Source organism: Lactuca sativa, chromosome 8 (assembly GCF_002870075.4).
Source record: "Lactuca sativa cultivar Salinas chromosome 8, Lsat_Salinas_v11, whole genome shotgun sequence".
Taxonomy (NCBI): domain Eukaryota; kingdom Viridiplantae; phylum Streptophyta; class Magnoliopsida; order Asterales; family Asteraceae; genus Lactuca; species Lactuca sativa.
The window spans coordinates 340,466,493-340,489,392 of NC_056630.2; positions in this window are offsets into that span (position 1 = coordinate 340,466,493).

Genomic DNA, 22,900 nt, shown 5'->3' on the forward strand with positions numbered 1-22,900 from the left:
CACCTTTTTCACCAACATCATTTCGTTAATTGTGAGTATTTGATCCTGGTACTGAATTCGCATCTAACATTCCCAAACCTGCTAAAATTCTCACAAAAGATTTTTCATCAAGTGGTTTAGTGAAAATATCAGCAAGTTGATTAGTAGTTTTCACAAAATGAACTTCAATGTTACCATCTTCCACATGATCTTTTATAAAATGATAACGAAGAACAATGTGTTTTGTTTTTTAATGTTGTACTGGATTATGAAAAATGCGAATAGCACTTTGTGAATCACAGTACAAAGGAATCATTTTCATATTAATTGCATAATCACGCAATTGGCTTTGAATCCAAATGATTTGAGAAGTGCAAGCAGCAGCTGAAATGTATTCAGCTTCAGCAGTAGAAATAGCTACACAAGTTTGTTTCTTTGATTGTCAACTCACCAACTTCCCATCCAATAACTGACATCCTCCAGTTGTGCTTTTCCTGTCGAGAGTACATCCACCAAGATCTGAATCCGAAAAGGCTTGCATGAAAAATCCAGATTCGAAGGATACCACAATCCTAACAAAATTGTTCCTTTGAGATAACGAAAAATATTCTTCATGGCTGTTAAATGTGGTTCTCTTGGATTTGCTTGATACCTTGCACAATTGCAAACAGAAAACATAATATCATGTCTACTTGTAGTTAAATAAAGTAGAGACCCTATCACGCTTCGAAACAAAGTAAGATCAACAGTAGGTGAATCTAACGAAGGTGTTAACTTCGTTCCTACAGCCATTGGTACTCGTAGCTTCATGCTATTAGTCATCCCAAACTTTTCAAGCAAATTATTCGTGTATTTTTCTTGGTTAATGAAAATTCCTTCTCTGCTTTGATGTATATTTAACCCAAGGAAATTGTTGATTTTACCCATCATGCTCATTTCGAATTTACTCTTCATCAAATTCTCAAATTCACTAGACAAAGCTGGGTTAGTAGAACCAAAAATAATATCTTCAACATAAATTTGAACAAGCATTAAATGATCCCCAACTTTCTTATGAAATAATGTGGGATCAACTGATCCTTGTTTAAATTTTGATTATTTTAACAAATTGGTAAGAGTTGCATACCACGGTCTTGGTGCTTGTTTTAATCCATATACAGCCTTATCTAAAATGTAAACATGATTAGGATATTCTTCATTAACGAAACCTGACGGTTGTTCAACATATACCGTTTCTTCAAGCTCTCCATTCAAGAATGCACATTTGACATCCATTTGATAAACATCAAAGTCTTTGTGTGTTGCATAGGCTACAAATATTCGAACAGCCTCGAGTCTTGCGACAGGGGAGAAGGTTTCTTCATAGTCGATACGTTCTTGTTGCGAATAAACTTTAACTACAAGCCTAGCTTTGTTTCGAATAATATTTCCCTCTTTGTCAGTTTTATTTTTGAAAATCCATTTTAGTCCAATAATCGAAACATCATTAGGTTTTGGAACAAGTCTCCAAACCTTGTTTCGTTCGAATTCAGCAAGTTCAGATTGCATAGCAACAACCCAATCAGAGTGTTCCATAGCAACCTTAATTGTTTTTGGCTCTATTTTCAAAATAAAGACATTAAAAATGCAAAATTCTTGATTCATATTGATTGCCTGATTTTTCACACGAATTTGAGCTCTTGTTAAAACTCCATCTTGTGGATTTCCTATGACTTGCACTTTTGGATGATTCTTCGTCCATTTCTCAAGTGGTGGATATGCTGGATCAAATTCTAATGGTGCATCTTCGTACGTTTCTTCAATCTCATGACATTCATCGTTTTGATCAAGATTAATTGCATTTGTATCATCATGCTCCCCCTCAACATGATTATCATTTTGATTCATACTACTCTTCTCCCCCTCGAAAGGATGCTCCCCCTCAACATTTAGAGGAGTATACATATGCTCCCCCTCCATACGAGCATCTATCATACTTTCGCCATTTTCAGTAGTATCCGAAGTGAGTGTTGAATCATCAATATGTTTTGATGATTCAGGTGTTTGATTATCATTAGCATGAACTTCGGCATCAATTGCCCTGTCTGGAACACCAAAAATTAGATCATAATCAAAATCAATTGAATTATCATATTCAGTTTGATTGTTTGATTCAGCAAGAATTGGTTTTGTTTCAAACTTTCTTTCTGCTTGTTTAACATAGTAATCATCAAAGGTAAGATTAAAATTTTCTTCAACTTTTCGATTTCATTTGTTCAACACTCCATATGCAACAGAAGTTTGCGAATATCCCAAAAATATGCCTTCATCAGCTTTAGCTTGAAACTTTGAAAGATTGTCTTTAAGATTCATGATGAAACATCTGCAACCAAATACATGGAAAAATTTGACATTAGGTTTCCGATTATTTATTATTTCATAAGGAGTGATATTGAATCTTCTATGAATAAAAGAAGGATTCTGAGTAAAACATGTTGTGGAAACAGCTTCAGCCCATGGATACTGAGGAAGATTCGCATATGTCAACATTGTTTTTGCAGCCTCGCATAATGATCTGTTCCTTCTTTCAACAACACCATTTTGTTGTGGTGTATATGGTGATGAGAAATTATGTGAAATTCCTTTTTCTGTTAAGAACTAATCCAACATGTGATTCTTAAACTCAGACCCATTATCACTCTTTATTCAACGAACATTCTTTTTCAGACTCATCTCTATCTTTTTGATAAAATCAATCATTGTTTGTGCTACTTCAGATTTTAACCTGATATAAAATACCCAAGTGAAACGTGAAAAATCATCAACTATAACCAAAATGTACTATTTCTTGTTAATTGTTTCAACAGTCGAAGGTCCACAAAGGTCAATATGAAGAAGTTCCAATGGTTCAATAATTTTTGAGTCTATCACGATAGGATGTCCTTTGCGATGTTTTTTTCCTTGTTCGCAAGCTGCATAAAGAGTATTATTATCAAATTTTAACACAGGAAGACCACGAACTAAATCTTATGTAACCAACTTGTTTAGATTTCGAAAGTTTAAATGTGATAAACGTCTATGCCATAACCAACTGACATCGCTTGAAGCTTTCGAAAGTAGACAAACAGATGGTTTGCCACTATTGGTTTAATATCCAGTGTGAACATATCGCCATATCGTTTCGATTTTAGCAATACTTCATTTGTATTGACTTTTGAGATTATACTCCCTTCTTCATTAAACACCAGTTGATTTCCAATTCCCATAACTAATTGTGAAACACTAATCAAGTTATGTTGAAGACCTTCCACATATGCAACTCGATTTACTGTGAATTGCCCATTCGTTACATTACCATATCCTTTCACTTGACATTTTTTTATTATTGCCAAACTTCACTACTCCAGCATTTTCAAGACTTCGAAAATCTCGTAAGTTCTCCTTCCTTCCAGTCATGTGACGTGAGCAACCACTATCAATATACCACTTCATATCATATTGCTCGTCACATAGTACCTGCATTTAATTAAAGAATTTAGACACCCAAGGCTTTTTGGGTCCTTGGTTATTAGTTTGAAACGAGGAGTGAATTTTAGAACTAAAAGCCAATGTTCAATTTTTTTATGTTATACTATCAATTAAATCAACATCATTATCTAAAGATATTGAAATATAATTTTTCGATAGTTTTGGATTGTCATTAGATTTCACCTCAGGCTTCTCAATTCTAGTTAATTTGTTGATTTGTTTCCATCTCTATACCGGAATATATGAATCTTGAGAAGATAAACTTCTAGTTGTTGACTCATTCAAATACTTTTCATAAGCTGTTTTGATCTAAACTTGAGAAAATCTCTCAGACTGATACCTTTTTCCTTGACCTTCAAGCCAATTATTGATAGAATGAATTTCTGATTTTTCATTTGAACACGAAACTTTTGTTGGTTTTGTAATTGAAGAATTTGGAAAATTTGGCTTTTGTGGAGTTAATGTAACTTTAGATTTGAAAGTTTTGTTTGAAATTTGTTGACTATTCATTGATTTTCGAACATTGTTAAGTTTTTGATCATTCACAACCTGGTGTGATTTCTCATACTTTCGAATGTTATCAAATGTTCGAATATGTGCAACCTTTTGGTTTATTGGAAATTTGTCAATTACACTCATTGGTTGATGAAAAGACGTGTCTTTTTGTCTTTCTGTGACAATTGATTTTTGAAAACTCTTTGTTTTTGAAGAATTTGGGAATTTAGATTTTGAAACACTGATTTTTTCCGACGAGACTTTGGATTTAGTCAAAGCGGGTTTTTCGTTGGACACTATTTACCAAAAAAACTGCTTTTCGTGCATTTCTTTTTGAAATTTTGTGTTCTTTTGAAAAATTGTTAACAAGCACTTTGAATTCATTTGAATTAAGTTTCACAATTGGAGTTGAATAAACAACTTCTTTTGTAACAACATCTTTTTGTTTTTCTGATTTAACAACCCATAGTTCTTTTGATTTTTGTTTTTGAAAAACATACGAATTCTTAGTGATGTTGTTTTCAACTATGTTTTGATTTGCAAAGAATCCTTCATCGGTTGATCGCTTATTGTCTTCTTCGATCATTTTGTTGAATTCGGGCTTGATGTTCTCAGCATTCCCAGTTGTGAAAAATACTTGATTTGGAAAAACTACTTCATCTGTGCATGTAAAATTCGGATACACGACAGTATTAGTTTCCAAATAGTGAGCACCTTTTTCATTCATCACTGTGTCAAACTTTTCAGTTTCTCCATAAACTTGTTTAACAACAACTCTCGGAATTGAAGTTTCAGTTGAAACTTTCTTTTTTGTTTTACAAACATTCGAAGTTTTGATTTCGTCATCCTCGTCATCACTACTATCTGTCTGACTGTCTCGAACTTCCACATAATCAAAGTCAAAATATTTCGAAGTAGAAGGTCTTCCAATGTCATCCTTAACCATCGAATCATTAACAATTTCTTTACCTTTGGCCTTAGATGTGATGTTAATGATAGATAACTGAGAACAATCAATACTTTCTTCTTCTTCAATTTCACTGATTTCGCTAAGATTATCCGAATTCTCATCGATATCAGCAAAATTGAGTTGTGAATCCAGTTTCGAATGTTTAGTTCTTTTCAAAATTTTCACTTGTTCATCTTTTGTCAAACTTTCATTAGCAATATTAACCAATTCATCAACATTTAAAAACTCATCTATCTTAACAATACCATATGCAAACCTATCGTCTAGTACTTTGTTAAAATCAACTATTGTGTTTTCACAATCATATAACACGACATCAACTTTTTCTCTTTCGAATGCGAGTAAAGGAAACAGTTTACGATGTTGTTCTTTGCTAATGTCTGAAGAATGATGTAAAGCAGTTAATTTGGCATATAAATGTTTTTGCAGAATTACAATAGATGTTACGTTTAGCCAACAACATTCGTACATGTTTATCTAGATTCTCTCTACCATTATTAACATTTCCTAATTGCAACTCTAGATACTCTATCCTGCAACGTTTTGTGTCTAGCAACTTTTGAATCTCAAGCAATCGATTATTAAATTTCTTTGCCTCGTTACTAGCAGACACAACAGTAGCATCAAAGTAAGCAACAGTATCATCAAAAGCAATTATTTCAGAATCATAAGCATTTAAAGGAATATTAAAAGATTCGAGTATAGAACGTACCTTTGTTGTCATTATATATTTGTCACTTGACTTCGAAACGAAGCAATGTCCAGATATCTCTCCTTCTTTTCCATCCTCGAATTCTGCAAACATGGCACCATGAGTAGGATGCCTCATTTCCTCATCATCAGATCTAGATGACCAAATCTAATAAGTACCACTCTCTTCATCTTCAACTTCTCCTCTTGCCACAAAAGACAATTTTTTGGTCTTCGCACGAACTTCCTCGAGTTTTGTAGCATAATATGCTTCGTCCTTCACTCTATTCTTCTTTTCCTCTTTCTTTCTAAGCATACAATCAATTGCAAAGTGATTCGCGCCATTGTAGTAATGACAATCTATACCTGAATCTCCTTTCAATTTCTTTTCTGCCTTAAACTCTTTCACCTTGTCATCATTCTTCTCTGTCTTTACGAATTTCCTTTTCTCTTCAACACCAGACTTCGTAAGATTTCCTTTCATCTCACTCTGCTTTCCCTTAGGATTAAAAGGCTTTTTGAAATACTTCTTAACACGATTATTCGAATAAAAAGCTATAACTTCATCATTTGAATTCAAGATTAAACCTTCTTCATCTGAATTCTCCTTTTCAGTAGATTCCATCTCAGACACTTTCGAAACTAGAGCTAATGGTCCTCCAAAGCTTTGTTTTGCTTCTTCCATTATCTCATACACTTCACTTTCATGTGTCTTCAGCTGATTGTATACATCATTCAAAGAATAAGTATTAAAGCTCTGTTGATTTTTGATCATCATACTAACACTCCTCCATTCCTTCCTAAGTCCCATAACAAAAGTAAGATTATACTCCATTAGAGACCTTGTGATTCCTTAGCGATTACATCTGTAGATCAAATCATTCAGACGATCATAGTAAACTTCAATTGTTTCAGTTTCCTTTTGTTTGAACTCTTTTATCTCAACCAAACACTGCTTAACAGAATTGATCTTAGTTTTCTCGCTTCCTTGATACTTTTCCTTTAGAGTATTCCAGATCTCCTAAGCAGTTTTACAACCACGAATGTAGTTATAAACAACAGGTGGCAAGGCACCTCTCAATTCTCTCAAACATCGTTTTTCATGTTTCTCCAGTCTGATTTGTTGTTCTCCAACAGCAGAAGTAGTTCCAGATGAACCAATATTTTGAACATTCAATGGAGGTTGAACTGTTCCAATGATGCACTTCCACAACTCTTCATCTAGACCATTCAAATAGTCTTCCATACGATCAGCCCACTAATCGTAGTATTCTGGAATCAGCATTGGAATTTTGGTTGATGATCCGAACAGATGAGAATGTGAAGTCATTGTGTTCATGTTGAAGTTCACCATTGATGAACACACGAGAAAAATTCAAAAATCACAGAAAACTTGATGAATTTGAAATTTGATCAAACGAATTGATCAAAAACTTATAATGGATCACTCGATTATACAATTTGAATACATAATCTAATCAAATCCGTAGATCAGACTTGATTTTCAGAACCAAAAGCGCGGAAACTTTTGCGAAAAAAAAAGTGACTCAAAATCAGATGATTCAGAATGAAAATCAGATCAATGTAGTTTGATTTCTGCTCTGATACTAATTGTAGAAGAATTTTATTCGAGAAATCAATTAAGAACAAGATTAATCAATGTAATGAACTCATAAAGTAAATAAGTCTTTGAAGTTTTGATTACTCTCAAATAAGCTCAGTTACAAAACATAGACTATGAAAGCTGGAAAACTCACACGTCTAAATCTAAGCTCAGTCCCTATTTATAGGGAACATCAGAGTACAAAAAATACTAAGTCTAGAACCCTTACGCTTCATACAAAAGAGACTTAGTAAATACATTACATACGAAATAGACTAAACATAATTCGACTCTTTACAACACTTCAACCCTTACAGTCTTGTAATTTCCTACTACGTCCTAAGAAACTTCTATTATTATTCATTTTCTTGGTAACCAATTCTTATATGGTTTAGGTTTTCTTATTATTTTATTGTCTTCAATACTTAATTGGTTAGTTCCGTCTATAATTTTGTCTAAATCACTTTCTATACTGGGTATGATGGGAGGATTTTTAACTTCTATTAATGTATTTAATTTTTCAATACTTTGTAATAATAAACTGATTATAAAATTAAATAATATAGGATATGTTTTATCACTTTTTCATGTGCCTGAATATCTAGTAAATCCTGTAACTTCTTTATTATCTTTTGGTTTATATTTTTCAACGTCTTCTAAAGCTCTAATATATTCTTTAGAGTTTTCCAGTTTTAACTTTCAACGATGGTTTTGACTACCTGTAAGATTTCTTCTAGCATATTAATTTTAGGCTCAAATTGTAATAATTAATTTTCTATTTTATTTATAAGTTGTTTTGTCTCTATTTCTATCCTTTTAGGTTTATTATTTTCTAATTGATAACTTAATTGTTGAACTTCTTCTTTGCTTGGAATTAATCGTTTTATATCTTTTAGTTCTTTAATAATTTGATTATTTTGTTCTTTAATATATCCTAGGTTGTCTACTAATTTAGTTAAAAACTCGGTTTTTATAGTTGTATTTTTAACTATTTTTTATATTATATTTTTATTATTTTTAAACTCTTTTTCTAAACTTTCTCCTAGATTAATAATTAAATCTGTTATACCGTTTAGGTGTATATTTTCTGTATGTAGACTATGTTTATATTTGTTTTTAAATCTGCAAACAAAATTATAATTTTCAAAGAGACTTTTAGTAGGATCAACGTTTTTATTATATTCAAGATTTAAGAAGTCAAGTTTTTTAAAGTTGGTTGAATTATATTGTTTAAGGTCGAGACAATTTTTTGATGGATCAATGATTATAGAAATTGTTATCTCTTAGCTAAATCTTATATTCCATTAGTTCTTTATTAAGATTTTCTTATATCCCTTGAAGTAGCATATTTTTACAAAATTTTAGTATCATAAGGATTAAAGTAGAATTATACAATCACAAAGAAAACTATCACCCAAAGAAAACTATCATACATCCTTTGTTATATTAAAACATAAAACAATCCCATAATCTTCACCTGACAGAATTCTCGACACAAAAAGTGGTCTTAAGCAAAACATGTTGCCAGAAAATTAAGCTTGTCTCAGTCTTTTAGATCATAGAACATTCCATGCTCTGATACCATTTAAAAGGGTATAGCGGTTTTTTCCGGGTTTACCATAAAACCATAAACTAAATATGAACAAAAAAATAAAATCAAGAAGAGTAGACTTACCCGAGTTGAATGTGCAGAGTTGTATGTGCAGCAACAACTTTTTTTTATGTATAAGGGATATAATATGAAGTGCTTGAAAGAACTATGAATGTAAGAGATAGGCTAAGAGTGTAACGCCCTAAATCAGGTATGGCTTGAGACCCTCGAAGAATTCCATTTGTGTCATAAATGGTCCCTTGGAGTATACTGGGCGTACCTATGAGTACGCTTAGCGTACTCTACATGAATGATCGCGGGAGCATTTCGCGTACGCATGGGCGTACGTAAGGGTACGTCGGGCGTATGCAAGAGAAGGACAAAACCCTAAATCCGGACTTGAACCCCTATTTAAACATCTTTTGGCCTCTTGGACCAAACCTTATCAGCCTCCTTAGCCCCATTTCGTCTACTTTCAGCTGGGATAGAATGTGAGTGAGATTTTTAGCTTAAGAAGAGGGTTTTGGTGAGCATTTTGGAGTTCTTTCAAGAAGGGGAGTTGCTAGGCAAGCTTGGATCGGTTTGGTGCTTCAAGAATCTGTACTGTGGTCATCTTGCAAGACTTCTTGAGGTAAAAAGCTTGCACCTTTCCATCTAAATTCTTAGATCTAGCTAGGGTTTTCTAGTTTACCATTTTTGGTTGGTTTTGAACCTCTTATGGAGAGTTAAGCAACTCCATGAAGTGGGAATGACAGATATGAGGTCCCTTAGTCATTTAGAAGCATAAAAATGGGACCTTGATGGATGTATTGGTCTCATGCATGGACTAAGAACCTTGGAAAGGTGTTAATGGAAGTGTTGGGGGTGTTTATGAGACATGCAAGGGCATAAAGTTGGCAACTTTATGCCTTAGGATGTTTGAACAAGTATAGATCTGACTTTTGGACGTGTTGGAATCGAGCATTAAGCACTTAATGGAAAAAGTGCTTAAGTTGATTGTACGCTGGGTGTAACCAACTGTACGCGGCACGTAGTGCCCAAATCTTCAGTACACGGCGCGTAACAGGGTGGTACGATGGGCGTACGCAGCTCAATTAGGCCCTAAGCTATTTTGGGCCTTTGGGCCTCATTTGATTGTTGGGCTTGATTGGATTCTATGAGTTATGGGCCTTTTCATCTGATTGGGCCATGAACTTATCGGTTGGGCCTTATTGGGCCAAGGGGCCCATTAAGGATATTGGACTTGGACTTTGGTGCCCATTTGCAAGAAAAAGGGTAATTGGGCCTTGGGGGTAGACTTTGAAGATTGGGCCTTTACTTGGGTAATTTAAGGCCCTATCATTGATTGTATTTTTATTTTTGTTATTCAGCTCGGGAGGCTACGAATTACTAGGAGGGCAGTATTCGTATTCATCGGACGGAGGTGAGTCTTCTCACCATACCTATGGGTCTACGGCACCAAGGCCGGCCCATTATGTGTACATGTTATATGTGTGTTATTCATTTATGAATTGATATGTTATGTGATATTATACTGGTATGGAAGACCCCTGGGGGAGCCCGTGGCATTGGATATAAGACCATGTAGGGTAGCCCATGGCATTCCTAGGTAAAGACCATGTAGGGTAGCCCATGGCATTGGATGTAAGGCCATGTGGGGTAGCCCGTGGCACTCCTAGGTAAAGACCATGTGGGGTAGCCCATGACATTCTTGTTGGATTGTACTACATGGTTTCCGTGGCATGTTTATAGCTTTAATTAGCTAACAGGATATGTGTATGTGATTGTGTGTGGTATCCTCTGGGAAACTCACTAAGCATTTCGCTTACAGGTTGTTGATTTGTTTCAGGTACTTCTGAGCCCAAGGGCAAAGGCCCGACATGATGACGTGGCGCGCACTCTATCTCACTTTTTAATGTATTTGGGACCCTCTGATGTTTTAAAAAGGAAAACAAAGATGTAATGAATGTTAATTTGAAAACATATGTTTGGGAATCTATGGTTTATGATATTGGTTTTGATTAACTCAAAAGTGAAAATTTTTCTTTGTAAAATTGGGTCGTTACAAAGAGAAGCGGAAAGAGAGTGTTTACAGAGACATGGGGGAATTTGATAAAACCAAAAACTAAATATGAACAAAAAAAAATATATGTGTTGGTATGTTTAAGTGTTGCAAAACTATAGTATGAAATATGATATCCCACAAGTCAATATCAATCCCGTATATGTAAAATCTAATGATTTTATTCTCGGATTAAATTTTATTTTTGCCTTAAATGGCGCTATTACATTAACACATAATTTTATCACACTTAGTAAACAAATATATAGTTTTCCAACACTTAAATATACCAACACATCAGAGTTTGCGCAAAAGCGTGGTGGATAAGGTAAACTAGACTTTTTAAAACACAATCAAATTACGACAAATGTTGAAAATGAAACAATTAAACTATTAACAAAAATTTTAACACATGAGTTAGGAAAAGGAAAAGATATAACCAAAAGTATGAATCATCATTTAATTTTACATTTAGATAAAATTGGACTTATAGGAGAAGATATTACAAAATCAAAAGTTAACTATACTTGTAAATTTAAATTAAAAAATACTGATGTTACAATAATAACAGAAAATATAGAATATAGTCATTTAGATAAAGAAGAATTTAAAATACAAATACAAGAAATGATAGAACAGGGACTAATTAGAAAATCGGAAAGTCCACATAGATCAACAGCTTTTATAGTAAGATATCATTCTGAAATAAAAAGAGGAAAAACTCGAATAGTTTATAATTATAAAAGACTAAACGATAATACAGAAGATGATGGTTACAATATCCCTAATAAAGAATCTTTAATAAACTTGATACAAAAGAAAAAAGTTTTTAGCAAGTTTGATTTCTGGATACAATCAGTTACAGCTTGAAGAAAGCTGTAAATCATGGACAATATTTACATGTTCTGAAGGACAATACGAGTGGTATGTTTTAAGCTTTGGGCTTAAAAATGCTCCATTTATATTTCAAAGGTTTATGGACAGTATTTTTCTGAAATATGATTTTTGTTTAGTATATATTGATGATATTTTGGTTGCCAGTGAAACAGTATAGGAACATGAGAAGCATTTACAGAAAATATTTGAAGAAATAACAAGGAATGGTATTGTTATTTCTAAAAGAATAATGGAATTATTTAAAAGGAAAATATCATTTCTTAGTTTAGAAATAGGAAATGGAAAAATTGAATTTCAAAGTCATATATCTACAAAAATTTTAGAATTCCCAAAAAAGTTTGAAAATCTAAAACAGATACAAGCATTTTTAGGATTGGTTAATTATGCGCGAAAATTTATTCCTAATCTTTCAAAGTTAGTTGGGCCATTATATAGTAAAACAACAAAAAATGGACAAAAACATTTCAACCAAGAAGACATTAAATTAGTTAAAGTAATTAAAGAAGCAGTTAAAAATATTAAATCATTAGAATTACCATTAGTTAATGATTACATAATAATAGTAGTTGATGGATGCAAAGAAGGATGGGGAGCCGTTCTCCTTTGTAAACCCGATAAATATAGCCCAAAAGATACAGAAAAAATATGCTCACATGCTAGTGGAAGCTTTAATAAGACAGGAATGACTTGGACTACTATAGACTACGAAATACAAGCTTTAACAAATGCTTTAGAAAAAATTAAAATATTTTTACATAAAGAATTTATAGTTAGAACAGATTGTGAAGCTATAGTTCGCTTTATTAAAAATGATCAAAGTAAGAAAATAAATAGGACACGATGGATTAATTTACAAAATACGATACAAGGAAGTGTATATAAATAAAATTTGAACATATAAAGGGAGAAAATAATGGAATAGCTGATATGCTATCCAGAAATATTAACAGATTATTTTCTGCAAATGGATAGTCGAAACAAAGGAAAGAACAAATTAATACAGCCTACACAGCAAAAAAGGAGTTCCTCTTCCATGAGCATTTCTTTAGAAGAAGATAGAAACACAACATCAACAGAAAAATTATTGGATTCAGCAATAAAAATAGAATATCTACATAAACCCACACAACAGAACTCAATTCCTTATATGGAAATAACGAGTACTACACATAATCATAACCTCTTGCAAGGATCTAGACCATAATCTCAAAATATTCAACATGCATATTATTGGACAGGACCTTCAAAAAGTACACAATATACACAGAACAAAGAATCTGTTATAGCATTTGGTAACTACACTCTACCAATTTGCTTCGATGAACGTAAAAAAGTTCAGGCCCATGATCGAGATAAACTTGACAGAAGACCAACAATGTTTGCTAGACAACTTATGACATATTCAGACAGTTCCACAAGCTTCATCATTTAAAGTTCAAATTCTCAATGCTTTAACTTTTTACTTTCATAAACAGTCACCATTGACCCCTGAAAAACAAACAAAGAATTTTACACATTATGTTATCCTCAGGGGAACTAAAGTTGGAATTTTTAATAATTAGGCAACAATCATAAAATATATACAGTGTCAAAATCCCCTTTACAAGGGATGTTGTAGCTTCCAGGAAGCTATGAACATAGCTTGAGAACATTTTGGGTTAAACAGTTTTTTCATAGAACCCGAACAGGTGAAAAATTTTTCAGAAATAGCAAAAACTAGTCCAGAGCAAATGATTAAAGCTCAGGAGGAAATTATTGCTAACTTACAACAACAACTTATGCAATCTGGAAAAGATACACAGCATATACAAAGCCAGATTGAATATAATATTTTGGAACGAAAAATAAAAATTCATGAAGCAAAAAATGTACATCTTATACAAAGGAATGAGAAAAAAGATGAAAAATTAAAAACAACAATATACAGAAACTATGAATGTTTTAAAGCTCGCATTTTAGATCTCCCTTGGAGACAAACGTTGAGACAAGTACTTGATCAGTTCAAATAATTTGAGCAAATGGTGTCTCAAAAATTTTGTATACAATTTCCAACAATTCTATATAAATTACAGCAGAAGATTATACAGATTGCTTTTCAAGAAATCGATTATAAAGTATTTACAGTAATCCAAAGATTGAATGAGGAAGGTGAAGATACTCCCATATTCCTGTTACAGATAAACCTAAAGACTACAGACATGCCAGAAGAACAGATAATTATTTTTTATCACAATGGAATGATCGATTACTTAGAATTCTGCCTCAATAGCAGCACAGAAAGTCTTCTTAATAAATTAGGAGAAAATTTTATTTTAACAGCCGGAAACATCGCCTCTCACAACATCAGTCCAATTAGTGGGTGCAAAAAATTTTCTTCTTTTCCAGCGGCAGATGAGCATACATACAGACTTACTAGAAAAATGATCTTCATCACCCAAAGAACAGTACAACATGGCTATCTTAAAAAGTTATCATGCAAACAAGAAATAGATTTTGGAATTATACAGAATATTTCAAATGAAGATATTGTTGGAATAGTGTCTAAGGCTGCAACTATATTAGGCAAGTATTTGACCCGATTGTGCATGGTCCTTTTGGGTTGCCTTCACCATAGCAACTTGACAGGATGATTTATTATGAGAGAATAAATATTATTAATATATTATGAGAATAATATAAGGAATAATAATATTGTTATTTGATTAATATAAGTCATAAATTAATTAGAATTAATTTGGTGACTTAAAGAGATTAATTAAATAAGAGGGTATAAACTGTCAATTGTTTGATAATTACACTTTGGGTTGTAAATCCTTTATGGATAGGGTTGGACGATTTCTAGGGCTTAGGATAAGCCACAAATCGTCCAAGGGCTTATCTAGGAAAGGATTTGAATTGCTTTGAGTAAAAGATTATCCAACTAGGGTTTAAGGGTGAAACCCTAGGAGCCTTACCAGTATAAATAGACCCTTGAGGCAAGGGAAATCGGCACCTATGCTAAAGCAAAGAAAACCTGGCCGATTTCTATTCCCTCTCCTCTCTCTCAAATCATCCTCTTGCTAGTTGGTGTTTGTAAGCCATTAGAGGAGTGACATTTGTGACTCTAAAGCTCCAAGAACTAGAAAATCAAACAAGTGTTTCAAGGTAAGCTTCTAACTCTGATTTTGTATTGTTCATATACTCTATTAGCCATTAGAAGTCTTGGATTCAATGCATGTTTAATTAGAGAAACCTAGATCCAAGCATTAGGGTTTGCATGTGCACATAGGAATGTTCATATGGCCAAAACCCATCAGTGGTATCAGAGCCTAGATTGGTTTCTATTAAATTGATGCATAATTGTTTGTTTCTTGCTTGCAAAATTCGAATTTTGTGGTTCTGAGTCATGAACTCGACGAGTCCCATGGTGGACTCGGCGAGTTGGCCTGACTCGGCGAGTCCAGTTGGGAACTCGGCGAGTCCGAGCGTCAGGAAGGGCCAAAATCAGGATTTTTTGATATTTATCTTATGGAAACTTACCTTTATCATATTAGATAAAACCTAATCCGATTTTTTGATATATATGACTATAATCTTGATCTAATTAAAGATATTTATTAATTAATAAAATATTTAATTTCCTTATGTGATAATTAATTAATTATTTTGATTAATTTGGTAAATTATTTTGCAAGAAATCATTAAATAAATCAAATATGGATAATTATGGAATTAATTGTTAATTAAGATTATTTGTTATTTGATCCTCCATGTTTTAAATGTTTAAAACTTGCCCTCAAGTTTTGAAATTTATGTTTTGTGATTAAAAGTTTAATTTAGACAATTTAAATTTCAAACCCTAGAATTTTACAAGTTTAAAATCCAACCCTATACTAATATAATATTATAAGATTAATATATATATATATATATATATATATATATATATATATATATATATATATGTATGTATAATTAAAATGCTAGTCTTACCGTTAGTAGGCCTCATTCACGAAGTCGGTCTATAAGGTGGGTATAAGGTTGCTGCCTATAAAATGGCGCTAATGGGTGTACACTCACACCCACCGCTTGCTTGATCGGTGGAGGGTCGTTAGCCAAACGGGTAGGATAGGGCAACCTCATCTCTCATTAAAAGTATAATATGAAATACAAAGTAACTACATGTTTTTCAAAAAAAATTCCCAATCTTAGTTACTTTAGGAAAAGTGAATTCATGCAATCCCATGAAATTACACTTTGCACCCTTGCTGAGAAGTTAGTGGAGCGTGTGTGGTTTACCGGCACACTAATTGGTTCTAAGCAAAGGTGGAAAAGGGTGATTCATTGTTTATCATAGTTCGATGGAGCGTGTGTGGTTTACCGGAACATCGAATAGGTGATCGTTACAATGAAGGCACCATGTAAATTTGCATGGTAATTCACACCCGCTTTGTGATCCTCGGTATCCCAGTCACAAACTAGAGGGGCATATCGAGATTTAAACATGCCATTGAATAGTTTCAATGAATCTCATCCGAACCTAGGAATTCTCAATACATTTAGGATGAATAGTTAGGTTTTATGGTGGAGAATTAGTGAATCGTCATTCACTTACCTTCAATTTATTTGCATGTTAGATTATAGCATCCCTTTTCTAATATGTAAATGTTGTTGTTGGATCCTAGCCCTAATTTTCTTATTGGGTGATAATTAGGGATTCATATTCTAATCTATCTTTGTCCTTTCTATTTGTAGATGTCAAATGCAAACAACGCTACTGCTAGATCATTCACATTGATGAGCCTTTGTCAAAAGGTCACTTTCGATGGGACAAACTTTAGCGAATGGATAAGATACATTCGCACTATTGTTCGCTATGAGGACAAGGAGTATGTCCTCGATGAGAAGCTCAAGAAAATCAACCCTGAAATCGCTACTCCGGCTGAAATGACCGCTTTTGAAACTCACGAGCGTGATGCAACGAAGGTACATTGCATCATGATAGCCACTATGAACTCCGAATTCCAAAAGTCTTATGAGGACATGTACCCGTATGAGATGCACCAAGACTTGTTGGAGAGATACCACCAAAATGCGAGACAAGAGCGTTATGAGATTTTCACTAACATGATTTCCACTAAAATAGGTCATGGAGAGTCTCTTACCGTGCACCTGCAAAATATGCAAAGGTATGTCGACCGTCTTCGCAAGTTGAATGTTGACTTTGGGGAAGAATTGGCGATCGACATGGTGCTTCACTCTTTGCCTCCAAGTTACAATCAATTTAGGATGACCTACCACATGAACAAAGAAGAGGTCACCCTAAGCAAGCTCCAAGGTCTCTTGAGGGTCGCTGAGAGCAACTTCAAGGACAAGTCTGTTGCACCAACTCCCAATCCACCCGTTGCTCCTGTTTTGGCTATTGGACAAGGAAGGGGAAAGAAGAGGAAGGCTTCATCTAAGAACCATCGCAAGGTTAAGTCCCGAGATGGTGCCTTTTCTAGTGGGACCAAAGTTGATCCTGCTAAACCCTGCCCTAACCCAAAGGAGGCAGAGTGCCACCACTGCCACAAGATAGGACATTGGAAGAGAAGCTGCCCAGAGTACCTGCAAGCCATCTAGAAAGGAAAGATCAAGCCGTCTTTCGCAAGTGTATACACAATTAAATCTAACGATTCATCTCATGCTATTTCTTGGGTTCTTGATACCGGCTGTGGTTACCACATTTGTTCTAATGTGCAGGGACTAAGAAGAAATATGGATGTGGAGCATGGAAGGATAAATCTAATCATGGGGAACAGAAGATCGTCGTCTGTGACCAGGATTGGAGTGTATTCTTTAGTGCTTAGGAATGGTTTATCTTTAGATTTGAACAATAGTTGCTATTCGCCAGAAATGGCTAGAAACATCATTTCATTTCATGGTTTGTTTAGACAAGGTTTTAGATTTTCTTTTAATAATGATAATGGTTCTATTTTGGCTTATCTAAATGGTGTCTTTTATTTTGAAGCTATACCATGTAATGGAATTTATGAAATCGTTATGATTGTAGATAACTTAGGAAATGATGTTTTGTGCATGGATTCTTCCAATAGTATGGATAGAGCATCATTGTGGCATTGTCGTCTTGGACATGTCAACAAGAAGCGCATAGCCCAACTCCAAAAGGATGGAGTGTTGGAGTCATTCGACCTTAGGGAAGATGACACATGCGAATCTTGTTTACTTGGAAAGATGACTAAGTCACCCTTCACTAGTACGTGTGAAAGGGGTAAGGGTCTATTGGACCTAATACATATCGATGTATGTGGACCATTTAGATCAACCACGAAGGATGGGAACCGCTTCTATGTGACTTTTACCGATGACTATAGTAGATATGGTTATATCTACTTAATCAAGCAAAAGTCAGAAACTTTTGAAAAGTTCAAAGAGTTCAAGAATGAAGTGGAGAATCAATTGGGCAGGAAAATCAAGATGCTTCGATCCGATCAAGGAGGAGAGTACCTAAGTCTTGAGTTCCACAATTATCTCAAGGAGTGCGGAATAGTTTCACAACTGACGCCACCTAGGACACCACAATTGAATGGTGTGGCAAAAAGGCGTAATCGAACCTCGTTGGACATGGTTCGCTCTATAATGAGTCGTGCTTCACTATCAATCTCTTTTTGGGGGTATGCCTTAGAGACTGCCGCCCATATCCTTAACCAAGTCCCTACTAAAAAGGTTACCGAAACACCTCACGAGATGTGGACAGGGAAAGCTCCCTCGTTGGCACATATCAAGGTTTGGGGTTGCGAGGCTTTCGTAAGACGAGACACTCACGACAAGCTTGAACCTCGTAGTGAGCGATGTATTTTCATTGGCTACCCGCAGAAATCTTTTGGATATCTCTTCTATAGACCGAAGGACAATGTTGTCTTTGTTACGAGGAGAGGAGTTTTCCGAGAGCGAGAACTCATAAGCCAAGGAGACAGTGGGAGGCAAATCGAGCTTGAAGAGATTCAAGAATCGATAGATGAAGGAACCTCTACCGTTGGCACTCAACCCGAGGAGGAAACTCCGATTGAACCGATTGACGAATCCTTACCTCTTAGACGTTCCGAAAGAGTTAGATTTCAACCCCGGTTTTATGGTTTTTATATTGCTACCGAAGGGGACACGTATATTAGTGATGGTACACTAATAAATTTAGATGAACCTAATAACTTTAAGGAAGCCATGGCAGGCCCGGAATCTGCGAAATGGAAAGAGGCAATGGATAGCGAGATCCAATCCATGTATGATAACCAAGTTTGGAATTTGGTTGATAATCTGCCCGGACATAAGACCGTTGGGTGCAAATGGATCTTCAAGAAGAAGACCGACGTGGATGGAAACGTACACACATATAAAGCGCGATTGGTTGCAAAGGGCTTTACTCAAACTCCCGGAGTTGACTATGATTAGACCTTCTCACCAGTTGCGAAGATAAAATCTATTAGCGTGATGCTAGCAATTGACGCATTTCATGATTATGAGATTTGGCAAATGGATGTCAAGACCATTTTCCTTAACGGAAAGTTGGCTGAGGATGTTTACATGGCTCAGCCAGAGGGGTTTGTGGATCCGAAGCATCCGAATAGAGTGTGTAAGCTTGAGAAGTCCATTTATGGACTTAAGCAAGCATCTCGCAGATGGAATCTTTGCTTCGATGAGAAAGTCAAAGAGTTTGGATTTATACGAAGCGAAGATGAATCGTGTGTATATGTCAAATACAGTGGGAGTATAGTAAGCTTCCTCGTTCTATATGTCGATGACATATTACTCATAGGAAACGACGTCCCGACTTTGCAGGAGGTTAAGTCCTGGCTCGGGAAGTGCTTCTCTATGAAGGACCTCGGAGAGGCTTCTTATATTTTGGGAATAAGGATAGTAAGAGAAACAAGTAAGAGACTAATAGGACTTAGTCAGAACACTTACTTAGAGAAGGTACTAAAACGTTTTAGTATGGAAACCTCGAATAAGGGAGAATTACCGATACAAAGTAATGCCAATTTGAGTAAGACTCAAAGTCCGAGAACCGAAGCTGAAATAGCTGAAATGAGCCGAGTACCATACGCTTCCGCAGTTGGCTCAATCATGTATGCTATGACTTGTACTCGCCCTGATGTAGCCTTTGCTTTAAGCATGGTTAGCAGATATCAAGGGAACCCTGGCAGAGCCCATTGGATTGCGGTTAAGAATATCCTTAAGTACCTTCGGAGGACAAAGGAATGGTTCTTAGTCCTCGGAGGGAGTGATGACTTGAAGGTGCGAGGGTATAGTGACGCCAGCTTTCAGACTGATAGGGACAACTACCGTTCGCAGTCGGGCTGGGTCTTTACCCTAAATGGAGGAGCAGTGACTTGGAAAAGTTCCAAGCAGGAAACCGTAGCTGATTCAACACGCGAATCAGAGTACATTGCAGCGAGCGAAGCGTCGAAGGAGGCAATATGGTTGAAGAACTTCATCGGTGATCTTGGAGTTGTACCTGCCATAAAGGATCCCATGGAAATTTTCTGTGATAATGAAGGAGCGGTTTCCTTGACCAAGGAACCAAGGTATCATGGTAGATCTCAACATATCGACAGAAAATATCACTTTATTAGACATCGTGTAGAAGAAGGACAACTCGTAGTGAAGAGGATATCATCAGAAGATAACCCAGCAGATCCGCTTACGAAGGGACTAAGTAGGGTTAAGCACTTGCAGCATGCTAGGAGTATTGGGCTAAAGGATGATATTAGCGTCTATTAGATAGTAGTAGAAACATGTAATAGATAAATGTAATTAACATTTGATGATTAAATAAAGGAGTATTATTTATGAGTAATGTTACTGTCTTATGTTAATTGTTTAACTATTGTTTCATTTTGCATGTTTTGACTTCCAGAATAATTGAGTTTATTAAGAATAATCGAATTATTCAAATTGTCCACAATCGTTCATATGTTGGAAGTAGATATGAATGAAGATTGTCATGAATCGGTGTGTAGATTGTCTAAATGGTATTAGACATAGCAAAGGGTTGCTGCAACGTTCATGAGTGCTTATGAACTGGTTTTGAGCATTGGAACAAACTCGCGCTTGCTGGAATCACCTTATGGAATATGATATAAATGGGTGATCGCAAGACGATAATATCATATAGTCTTAAAATCTAGATATATGGTTTGTTATTTGTTAATTGGTTTTACATTGATAATGCGAAAACGCATCAGTAACTCGGTGTTATAAAACACATTGTTGTGTATAGTTGATTAATGAATAAGTAAATGCATATAAGTCAAAGTTTATCTGTTACTTTTATCCCAAGAGGGTAAAAGCGATATCTCGGCCGCTCGATGATTTGATTTGACTTATGTGTCGGGCCCGGTCAAAACTAAATTGATGTGTTCGATTAAGTTCTATGTCAAATGAATCAGAGATCGAGAAACCAAAATGCTAGACAAATTATTCCATAGAATTGTCAGCATGATATCTAACAGAGGACTGTACGATCCCTTATCTAAAGGACAAGATTGATTAGATCAGAGTTTGACAGCGTCTTTGAGAGCTACGATTGCAAATCGAATTGTACTTGTGCATATAGTTACTCGACTTATCCAAGTGGGAGACTGTTGGAATAGTGTCTAAGGCTGCAACTATATTAGGCAAGTATTTGACCCGATTGTGCATGGTCCTTTTGGGTTGCCTTCACCATAGCAACTTGACAGGATGATTTATTATGAGAGAATAAATATTATTAATATATTATGAGAATAATATAAGGAATAATAATATTGTTATTTGATTAATAAAAGTCATAAATTAATTAGAATTAATTTGGTGACTTAAAGAGATTAATTAAATAAGAGGGTATAAACTGTCAATTGTTTGATAGTTACACTTTGGGCTGTAAATCCTTTATGGATAGGGTTGGACGATTTCTAGGGCTTAGGATAAGCCACAAATCGTCCAAGAGCTTATCTAGGAAAGGATTTGGATTGCTTTGAGTAAAAGATTATCCAACTAGGGTTTAAGGGTGAAACCCTAGGAGCCTTACAAGTATAAATAGACCCTTGGGGCAAGGGAAATCGGCACCTCTGCTAAAGCAAAGAAACCCTGGCCGATTTCTATTCCCTCTCCTCTCTCTCAAATCATCCTCTTGCTAGTTGGTGTTCGTAAGCCATTAGAGGGGTGACATTTGTGACTCTAAAGCTCCAAGAACTAGAAAATCAAACAAGTGTTTCAAGGTAAGCTTCTAACTTTGATTTTGTATTGTTCTTATACTCTATTAGCCATTAGAAGTCTTGGATTCAATGCATGTTTAATTAGAGAAACCTAGATCCAAGCATTAGGGTTTGCATGTGCACATAGGAATGTTCATATGGCCAAAACCCATCAGATATATGCACAGCTCAAAAAACACCTTTACTACCAGCAAGTTTTCATTAGGAAATTTATAAACTCCTAGCAGAAGGACACTACTTACAAATTTAGTCTCATCAAAATTGGCATATGCTCTTGCCATTCAGTGGTGAAGGAGATACATTATTGAGACTAGAGGATATCATGAACAGTGAAGAACAGATTGACACAGACCCATGATCACCAGTTTCTATTGACAGTACTCATCGGGATTTTTAGCAAGTGATGATTTTTCAACAAAGGATATAATGCGATAAGTATGAACAAATTTGAGGGTCATTCATAAAATTATAGTTGTCATATACAATTACCATTTCCTACTTTTTCAGTTGTGCAGTAATTTTCTTTCAAATATGTAATCATTTTATAAGATGTATAGTCGTTTCCACTTTATATAATTTGTACGATTTGTCGATCAAATATTTTGTAATTGTAAATCTTACGCTACCCTTTGCCTATATAAAGAATTGCAGACGATCGTTAAATGTATCGAATATCCATAGTAAAAATTTTGGTTTTATCAAATTCATCCATGTCTCTCTAAACACTCTCTTTCCGATTCTCTTAGCTTATCTCTTACATTCCTAATTCTTTCAAGCACTTCATATTTTATATATATATATATATATATATATATATATATATATATATATATATATATATATATATATATATATATATATATATATATATATA